Here is a 10,681-nt window from a genome sequence, read left to right on the forward strand (position 1 = left end):
AGTATCCAGATCCCTCCTCATAGACTCTGGGGCACAGGCCCAGGAAACCGCTCAGGCAATTCTCTTCTTGCTGGTGATGTTTCACGGCCACTAATTCAGTCAGATCCCTTGACCTACCCCTTTGAAAAGGAACAGTCAGCAAAAAAAGACCAAAAAAAAAAAAAAAAAAAAAAAGTAAAAAAAAAAAAAAAGGAGTTCCCGTCGTGGCGCAGTGGTTAACGAATCCGACTAGGAACCATGAGGTTGCGGGTTCGGTCCCTGCCCTTGCTCAGTGGGTTAACGATCCGGCGTTGCCGTGAGCTGTGGTGTAGGTTGCAGACGCAGCTTGGATCCCGAGTTGCTGTGGCTCTGGCATAGGCTGGTGGCTACAGCTCCCGATTCAGCCCCTAGCCTGGGAACCTCCATCTGCCTCGGGAGCAGCCCAAGAAATCCAAAAAGACAAAAATAAATAAATAAATAAAGTGAAAACAGTCAATAGGAGAGCTGACCGAACTCTCTAAGGTCAAGACCATACATTTAATTGTGGATGAAGAATGCCTCCACCAGACCATGTTCCGGGTCAGAGGGTGACCTTTCCTACCATTTCTTTTTCCCTTCCAGTCCTGTCAACTAAGCTCTTCTAAAGAAAGTACCCAAATTTCAGGGGTGGGGTTAGAGACCGGAGGTCCACACAGCTATTACCTGTGTGGATTCAGGATGGGAAGAAAACCAGCAGGGGGCACCCGGATTTGAACCGGGGACCTCTTGATCTGCAGTCAAATGCTCTACCCCTGAGCTATACCCCCACTGCTGGCCAACAGTCTTAACTAGCATCATTTCACTGTTGCAACACCCAGGCATCCTCCATTACCGTGTAATTGCCATCCAGCCTCTGGAAGCCGGCGACAACCTGCAGAACCGCATCTCTCAGTGAGGCCCTCTGATCATGACCCTCCCCTTCATTCCCCACAGAAATGCTTACTTCTTGTCAGATGATTCCTCTACAGATTACAGGTCAGCTGTTTTTTTGTTTTTCTTCTATGTGAAACGAGTTATCATTCATCAATCTGCCTTTTTTCCCTTTTTTTGCAACACCTGCAGAAGTTCCCCACCAAGGAACAAACCCATGCCACAGCAGTGACCTGAGCCACAGCAGTGACAAAATTGGATCCTTAACCGCTGGGCCACCAGGGAACTCCCTTGTCCATCTACTTTTTGTCCTGTGGGTTTATATAGGGTTTTTTAAATTACATTTATATAATTAGGAAAACTTCATTTTTAAAAATTGTATATTTACGTGAAAATATAGACATAAATAAAATTACACAGCTCTAACAGATGATCTGTATTTTAGTAGAAGTAAAAAATTCAAACCGTATCTCCAATCTCTGCAGCTTCAAATATACTGTTTGCACTGTTAAATGTGTAGGCTCTTAAAAGTACAAATATTCTCAGATTAAACCCAGGATAGTCATAATTACTAAGGATTGTTCAAAATGTATGTTTTCTCATTGTCTCTAGATTACACAATTCCTTTCTTTACTATTTGTGTATTACTTAAAATAAGTTGTAGCTAAGAATTATAATCCACAGTATTAAGCATTGATAAGCATTTCCTTTTAGCTGTGAACTATGACATTTCAAAATTAAAAAAAAAATTGATGCTTTGGTGAGAAGAACAATTGAATAATAAAGTTGTCTTTACTGATATTTTATACAATTATCAAGTAAATATTTTTTTGGTATGAATAAAAGTATCTTCCAATCTAGAATTCTGAACCCAGTAAACTAATACCCAAGCATGAGAACAAAAGGGAGACATTTCAGATGTGCAAAACCTTAAGCGCATTTGTTGGAGCAGAACCTCCCTGAATTAACAACTGAAGGAGAAAGAAGGTGGATGAAGCCAGGGAGAAACAAAGAAATGCAAAGATGGTGCAGGACTCCCGAGCTGAACCTGGAGCTGCCCTCCCTCCTGAGCTAGGGCCTGCTACTTGACATCTTCATTTAGAGATGCAACAGGCTTCTCAAACCAAATACGAGCGAGACAAATTATTAGTTCTCACTCCGAACCCAACTGTGTTGCCCAACTAAGTAAAGGCACGATTCACCCAGCCACCTGCCAGCCACCGTCAATTCATCCTTTTGCATCCAAAGCCAAGGGCAAGCCCTGTTGGTTCTGCTAAAGGACACATGCATCTGAGGACATCTGGCTGCACACCACCAGGACCTGCTGTCTAGGCCCGAGCCTGTTGTCACACTCCTCTGACAGGTCTCCATTCTACCAGTCTATTTACGTCCACTAGGTACCAAAACGATCTTTCCAAACAGCAGTTGGATTCTGTGTCCGGCTCGGTTCAGTAGCTCCCTACTCTGCTCAAAATGAAATCCAAGTCCATACTCCTTGGAACCCACAGGAGCTGGCTCTGTCTGCTTCTCCCCACAACCCCCTTTGCCTTTCTTGTCCCCACACCTGCCTCCAGCCAGACCAGTCTTTGCTATTCCTTGAAAGCGTCAAACCCGCCCCTTCTGGTCACTCAGGGCTCCGCCCAGAGTCTGTTCATCAGCAAGGTCTCTCCTCTGGCCACTCTGCCTAAATGCACCCCATCCCTTTTCAGCCCTTTGCTCGGTTTTCATTTTTCTCACAGTCCCTCTAATGACCTGCATGACAGCAATATAAATTTTCATTAATTATCAGTTATTCCCACTGCGATGGAAGCTCCACCAAGGGAGCACCTGCATCTGTTTTCTTCTATGTGCCTGCCTGGCGCTTCGTGAGCTCTCAGAAATATGTGTTGAATAAATGGATGAATAAACATTAAACAAAGAAAGAGATCAACATGCAGACAAATATATTCAAACAGCTAATAAATGTGATGATGACAATAATTTCTTTGGGTTTACAAATGTGTAGTGGTGAAGGGCTGTAAAATACTAGGTAATAACACAAGAAAATGAAATGAAAGAGGAGAGTTTGAGAGAAGTTAAAATACTCCACACTCCCTATCTTATTCAGAAGAGAGAAAATATATTAGAAAAATTAAGTATCCATGTTCAAAAATCTGGGTACCACCAAAAAAATAACATGTAACTTCCAAGTCAGGAGGAAAAGTAGGGGGAGAGTGGATAAGGAAAATGAATCAATCCAGAAAATAGTAAAAAGGATGAAGCATAGGAGAAGCAAAGAAGAAAATGGAAAAAAGGAAATGGAAAGGTGATAGGAACGAGTTCAAATCTATCAGTAATCACAGTAAATGTTAACAAATTAAACTCAAATCTATCTACAGCTTGTGGTTCATGAGAGACATTTTCAACATAAAAACAAAATCTGAAAATAAAGTGATCGAAAGGGTATACCAAGAAAATATCTTAACTAGGAGAAATTTTTACAGAAAAAATTCATTTAAAGCAAAAAGAAAAAAAACATGAATAGGAATAGAAGGATTTTGCATTATAATAAAATAATAAAAGGAACAATCCCTCAAGATAACACAATCATACTAAGCCTTAAACTATCTAAAGCAAAAATTGACAAATTATTGAAGGAAATGAGAAATCCAAATTCTTCAGGGATTTTTTTGTACCTCTGTCAGAAACTGACAGATCAAAAAAAAAAAAAAAAAAAAAAAAAAAAAGAGTTCCCGTCATGGCGCAGTGGTTAACGAATCCGACTAGGAACCATGAGGTTGCGGGTTCGGTCCCTACCCTTGCTCAGTGGGTTAATGATCTGGCGTTGCCGTGAGCTGTGGTGTAGGTCGAAGACGCAGCTCGGATCCTGCGTTGCTGTGGCTCTGGCATAGGCTGGTGGCTACGCTCCGATTGGACCCCTAGCCTGGGAACCTCCATATGCTGTGAGAGCAGCCCAAGAAATGGCAAAAAGACAAAAAAAAAAAGAAAGAAAGAAACTGACAGATCAAATAGGTGAAAAGATTAGTAAAAGCTGAAGGAGGTTTAAATAACTAATAAAATAAGTAAAGATATACATTATATATGTGTAAATCCCCACCCCACCCCATGCTAGATAAAGAGCTTCTTCAGAGCAAAAATTTATAGGAATGGCAGGCATGGCTGCAAAGGCAAATGGTAGGGCTAAGGCTTACCTTTACAGATGGGGGTATAACTCAGGGGGAGAGCATTTGACTGCAGGTCAAGAGGTCCCTGGTTCAAATCCAGGTGCCCCCTACCTGTCCATACTTTTGCTAGCCATAGCTGGAATTAAAGATCCAGTTCCTTTCTGTCATTCCAAATCTTGGGATACTGAGCCACTTAAAATCTGGGGAAAAGTCCAGGGTAACTAAAAATTCTGAAAACAAGTTCTTCCAACTCTGACTTTTCATTTTGTTTTTTTGGCTGCGCCTGCAGCATGTGGAAGTTCCCAAGCCAGGGATCAAACTCAAGCCACAGCAGTGACAATGCTGAATCCTTAACTGCTAGGCCACTGGGGAAGTCCCCAACTCTGACTTCATTACCACAGGTCTTGTTCTTCATAGGCTTGTTTCTACATGCTTTCATTGCCCCAAATCAGAAGTGTGCTGGTAAGCATCTAACAACCAGTTCTTGGGGGCGGGGGGGGGGACCCCAACACTGATTTGTAGTGTTTTCCGATTTTGTGCTGTCCATAATCTCACTATGTCCAATTTTAAGCCACAAACATAAGATCACCGATCATGGAAGTGGGAAGACATGCTAACAGGTGACTCTTTGGTGCAAGCCAGCTTGAGCACACCACTGTGCTCACACTGTTCCCTAATCCATCTTCCTGCAGTGGCAGGGGCTCTTTGACCCTCACGTTATCCTCATCTGACGCCTGATGCTTACAGACATCAGAGCTGTGGCTGACATAAACTCGCGCATTCCCTCAAGACATCTTTGAGTCCTACTCAATACCAGTCACAGGAACGACAGAGCTGAGCAAGAACTGTCTGGTGAGCAAAAGAGTCAAATGAAGACATGGTGGAGCGAATGATAAGGATAGCCAGACAAAAGAAGGGTGCTATTTGAAAATGGAAGGATTTCTGTAACTAGCAACATGTTAGACTTGATCTTCTGAAACTCCTCCTACTCAAAATACCTAGAAATGCAAGGCAAACTACAAACGACAAATATCCATTTACAGGTATAGCTGAGCTCTCTTGGCAGCAAATATACCTTGGGTTTCACGCGTGGAGGGTGAGCTAAAACCCTGAGAGCTGAATCTGAACTGACCTCAGGAATGCCTGTGGTAGCTGTGGTGAGATAACCTACATGCTTGAGTCCTAGCCACGTGAGTCCAGGAGATTAGGTCTTGGCCGTGGGATTCCTTTTCCTCATATAAACTCAGAGTCTTAGAGAGCCACGCCACTAGTAAAAGAGTGGGCTAAAGACACCAGCACAAAAAGATGAGAAAATAATGCCATTTGCAGCAATGTGGATGGAACTAGAGACTCTCACACTAAGTGAAGTCAGAAAGAGAAAGGCAAATATCATATGATATCACTTATATCTGGAATCTAATATACAGCACAAATAAATCTTTCCACAGAAAAGAAATCCATGGACTTGGAGAACAGACTTGTGGTTGCCAAGAGGAAGGGAGAGAGAGCAGGATGGACTGGGAATCCCGGGTTAATAGACGTAAACTATTGCCTTTGGATAAGCAATGCGATCCTGCTGTATAGCACTGGGAACTGTATCTGGTCACTTGTGATGGAGCATGACGGAGGATCGTGTGAGAAAAAGAGGGCATACCTGTATGTGTGACTGGGTCCTTGCTGTACAGTAGAAAATTGACAACCAACTATAACAGAAAAAATAAAAATCATTTTAAAAAAAAGGACAAGAAGTCTTTCTCTTCTCAAGAGGGAGGTGACATCTCCCAATAGAATTTATAACCACAGATTGATTCTCACACTTGTTAGGGCTTTGGATTTATAGTAACCTGCATGGCTCAGAAACTACCAAGCTGAAAGTTACCATTAAAAACTGTGTTCAGGGAATTTCTGCTGTGGCACAGTAGGTTAAGAATCTGACTGCAGTGCCTCGGGATGCTTCAGAGGTGTGGGTTTGATCCATGGCCTAGTGCAGTGGGTAAAAGGATCTGGCCTTTCCCCGGATGTGGGGTAGGTGGCAGCTGTGGCTGGGATTGAATCCCTGGTCCAGGAACTTCCATATGCCGTGGGTGCAGCCATAAAAAGACAAAACAAAACAAAACAAAACAGCCTGTGCTCACTAACAATGATTCTGGAGTGCCCTGAAGAAAAGAAGCAAATGCAAACTCTTAAGAGCATGAAAGCAAGAGGCCACACAGAATGCCACTGAAGAAATCTGGCTTAAGATGCACTCACAGTTCAAAATAATAAAATACATGAGGAATCAGTCTACCGTGAGTGAAAACCATCGCACAAAATGAAAAATGTCAGATAGCTGAATTATAAAATAGATAATATAAATTAAGTATGGTTAAAATTACTAAGTATATGAAGAATTGAGTATATGAGAATATATGATTTTTAATAAGATCAAGCAGATTCATTTAGAATGAAAAAAACAATCACTGAAATAAATAGTTTTTCTTTTTAGAGCCACATCCATGGCATATGGGACTTCCCAGGCCAGAGGTCAAATCAGAGCTGCAGCTGAGGCCTATGCTACAGCCATGGCAATACCAGATCTGAGCCGCATCTGCGACCTATGCCCACGGCTTGCAGCAAATGCTGGATCCTTAACCCACTAAGCAAGGTCAGGGATCCAACCTGCATCCTCCCAGAGACTGTATCAGGTCCTTATCCCACTCAGCCACAAAGGAAACTCCTAAAATTAATAGTTTAACAGCAGATTAGACAGAGAGAGAGAAGAGAGAGAGATCTGGGAGTGAAATAGAGTATAAATCTTAAGAGATAATCAAGAATGAAGCATAGAGGTCTAAAAAAAAATGCAAAACATAAAAGAGTGGCTAAGAAGGTTGCAGAATAGAATTAAAAGTTCCAAGAAATATCCCATATGAATTCTACAAAGAGAAAATATAAGGGAGGAGAGGCAATACTAAAAGACATAATAGCTGAGAATTTTCCAGTCTTATACAAAAACATGGATTTAGGAATCACGAGTTAAAAAAAAAAAAAAGATAAATAAAAATAAATCCAGGCATTCCCATCATGGCTCAATGGTTAAGGAATCTGACTAACATCCATGAGGACGCTGGTTGGATCCCTGGCCTTGCTCAGTGGGTTAAGAATCCGGCATTGCCGTGGCTGTGGTGTAGGCCAGCAGCTACAGCTCCCATTTAACCCCTAGCCTGGGAACCTCCACATGCCGCGGGTGTGGCCCTAAAAGCAAACCATCATCATCTGCATCTAGGTACACTGCAGAAAAACTTCGTGACGCCATAGACGAAGAGACACTCTTAAAAGCAGCCAGACAGAAAAGACAAATCTTGTGCAAAGGAATAATAATTAGACCAGCAAGAGATTGTCAACAGAAGCAATGAAAGCTGGAAGACAACAGAATAAGGTAGTAAGACTGCAAAAGAATTCTCTATTATTCAGCTCAACTATTGCTAAGGATGGAGAGAAAAATAAGATATTTAACTTAAAGCATTTACTTCTAACATATCCTTGCTGTAAAAACTTTAAAAAGTTGTACTTCAGAAAGGAAAACATGGAATCCAGAAGACAGGAAAAAGAAAAAGAAAAAATAGTGAACAAAGATACTAGTGAGCATGCTGATAAATCTAAACAGCATAGATTATGTAAACTTATACTCAAGTCCTTCTATTGTTTTGAAGGAGGGTGGGCTGTATAATACAGTTGGACTATATTAAAACAAATACGTGTGTAAGGTTTTAAAGAGTAATCATAGAAAAGGAAGGCATATATTTCAAATCCATGGAGTAAAAAGATGCGTGAAGAAAAATTAGTCGATCCAATAGAAGGAAAGAATATAGAGAAATGCATTGAAAAATCAGAATCAATATAAAGCACAAAATAAGATGGTAGAAATGAATTAAAAAATATTACCAATCACAATAAATGCAAATAGATGATTTGCCAATTAAGACGGAGGTTGTCATATTGGATTATACAACAACAATAAAATCTAGCTTCATGCTCTTATAAACCACCCACTGAAACATAAATATCTAGGACTTTGAAAGTAGTAGGAGAGGAGAAGATATATTAAGCAAATACTATCCAAAATAAGTTAGTGTAGCAATATCAAATCAGGCAAAATGGATTATAGGTTTAAAGTACTGTTCAGGATTAAAAAGAGTTAATTCATAATAATATAATAAACACTTTCAAAGGGAAATACATTTCTAAACTTGTATGCACAGTCCCAAAATATGTAAAGCAAAAATTGTCAGAAATACAAGAAGAAATTGACAAATACACAATATTGATAGGAGATTTTAACTTATCTTTCTCAGTAACTAATAAATCAAAAGGTCAAAAAAATGATAAGATATAGAAGACATACACAACACAAAACAAGCTTGATTTTAGACCTAACTAGATCCCTACAACCAACATAAGAATATATATACTCTCTTGAAGCAAACATAGAACGTTTTGAAACATTTATGGCATAACTTGGCCACAAAGCACTTATCAGAAAATCCTAAAAAAAAAAAAAAAAAAAATTTCAACATCACATACTAGTCTTTTACTACAAGGCAAAACTCAACTGCAAAAAGATAAAATTTGAAAAGACCCCTACATTTGGAAAATGAAAGGTACTTTCAAATAACCTCATAGATAGAAAAAAGAAATTTTAAAAATCAGAAAATATTCAAGTTGATTACAGCCAACACCTTTAGGGGAACCTAGATAAACTGTCTGGAAAAACTGTAGCTGGCAAGTTCACCCGAAGCCAATGCATAAAATGACCAGAAAGCCAAAAGCCAAATAGGATGAAAGTAAACCACTGAATATCAGTGTGATGAAAAACTATTTGATTGAGAATCTTAAAAATTTTGTTCCAGCTGCACTCCTCCCTTTGTCTCTGGCCAGAACTGGCAAATAAACACTTTGACCTGAATTTAGGACAGTTCACAATCATTTTTGTGATGCAGACACAGAGGTAAGGTTGGGTGCAGGCACCGGGCAGGAGGTAAAACTAAAACTGTGCACTAGAAAGGAGGTTTCTCAGTCACTGGGAGAATTGGCCATTTGCACATGGATTTCTGGCAAACTGGTCGTTCAGTAGGATGCTGCTGAATTGCTCTAAGCAACTGCTGACTCAGTCTGCGAGGGGGCCCAGGTATGGCCAGGAAGGGGGACTGAGTCAATGAGGTACTAAGACTCTGTACTGTGCTAAAGGGAAGGTGTGTCTTTCTAGGGTAGAGGCATTACTTTTTTTTTTTTTTAGTTAAGGGATTTTAGAGTTTAGGGATTCTGAGACTGCGGGTGGCATTTGGGGACGAGGTGGGAGAAGGGACACCAACAAGGAGAAAGCTGACCTTATCAGGAAGATGGGACACAGGCTCAAAGCAGAGGTAGGCACTCACCAAGCGGCGCTGTGGCCTTTAGGAATCCTGAGATCAGATGTTGACCTTCACACTGTCGTTGTCCGCACGTGAAACCTGGTGACATCTCAGATCCTCAGGACGATGCGCTACACAGACACCGGTGCTTGTGTGTGGAGGAGGGGCTTTGCCCAGGCGTGGGGCTGGGCAGTGACAGAGAGTGGTCTTCCCGCGGCCTCTCCTTGGAAGCCGGGCCAATGTTGTCAACACTATACCCCAAAGTTCTGGGAGGTGACCAGCAACAAGGCCAGCGGGGACCCACGGCAGGCTAGAGTGGCTACAGGGACCAGCACCGGGTTTTCTGGGCGTGAAACTCCCATTCCCCAAATATTGGGGAGGAAGAGAACTGCAGGGGCCTGCTCGCCCGGGAAGCGCTCTCTGCGTGGCGGGCGCCTCCTCCTCGCTAGACCCCTGCAAGCTTCCGTCTCGAAGAGCAGGTTTGGTCCCACGAGGCCAGCTTCTCCGAGCTGTCCTAACAAGGGGTCCTCTTGCTGGGCTCAGCCGGTGTCCTCTCTCCAGGAGGGGAGGCCGCCACTCCTCCCCAGCCCCGCTGCGTCCTTTCTAACCTGGAGAATATGGTAGGCTCACGCTTCATTCATTCATCACACTTATTTGAGGGTCTACTACGTGCCAGGAACTGTGGGGTTACCACAGGCAACAAAAGAGACCAGCGAATGGGCACACAGGTAGGCGCTCTGGTGAGCGCGGGAAGGGGTGACAGATCTGAGCATGCGCTGGCTGGCAGCCCCTCGGACCCACCCACCACCCCCTCCCGAGAGGTCCTGGCGGGAGCCCCCTCCCCACCTCTTGGGACCGGATCCCCCCAAGGCTTCTCAGGGGGCCCTGGTCTCCTTGGTTTAGGGGATGCGTCCTCTGGCAGTTTAATACGAGCATCCCCACCTGGCACAGAGGATGCGCTGAGTAAATGTTGGATGCAAGGATGGATGGATGGATGGATGGATGGATGGATGGATGGATGGGTGGGTGGATGGGTGGATGGATGGGTGGGTTCAGGCGTGCAAGCACACCGCAAGCCAGCCGCCTGGTGGATCCTGGCCCCTCCGCGGGGTTTCCGGCTGAGCCAGCGGGGAGGGGCGTCCACCAGGCCACCCTGGACCCGCCCCGTCCTCACCTCGCCCCTCACCCGGCCAGCGCCGCGGTGCCTTCCGGGAAGTGTAGTTCGCGCCTGCGCCCGAAGCG

At 43.1% G+C, this 10,681-nt stretch overlaps 1 long non-coding RNA gene and 2 other non-coding genes across 8 annotated transcripts in view; 1 reads left to right on the forward strand and 2 right to left on the reverse strand.

The window, feature by feature from the left end:
• The window catches only part of LOC106506878 (uncharacterized), a 52,630-nt gene extending 41,981 nt beyond the window's left edge, over positions 1-10,649 (reverse strand). For 3 of the 6 annotated variants that reach the window (XR_014833371.1, XR_014833370.1, XR_014833366.1), the window contains exon 1: positions 9,464-10,197. This is a non-coding gene — a long non-coding RNA (uncharacterized LOC106506878). Of the gene's footprint in view, positions 1-9,463; positions 10,198-10,381 lie in introns of those variants that run through there. The other 3 variants (XR_014833369.1, XR_014833368.1, XR_014833367.1) reach the window with 3 other exon arrangements.
• On the reverse strand, positions 714-785 carry TRNAC-GCA (transfer RNA cysteine (anticodon GCA)). The gene has a single exon. It is a non-coding gene; the product is annotated as a tRNA-Cys (tRNA).
• TRNAC-GCA (transfer RNA cysteine (anticodon GCA)) lies at positions 4,090-4,161 on the forward strand. The gene has a single exon. It is a non-coding gene; the product is annotated as a tRNA-Cys (tRNA).
• Positions 10,650-10,681: the final 32 nt, after the last annotated feature.

The sequence above is a fragment of the Sus scrofa genome, chromosome 18 (assembly GCF_054392235.1).
Source record: "Sus scrofa isolate SSC_HxYL_T2T_F1_AM1 chromosome 18, Sscrofa_HxYL_maternal_Yorkshire_Landrace_v2.0, whole genome shotgun sequence".
Taxonomy (NCBI): Eukaryota; Metazoa; Chordata; class Mammalia; order Artiodactyla; family Suidae; genus Sus; species Sus scrofa.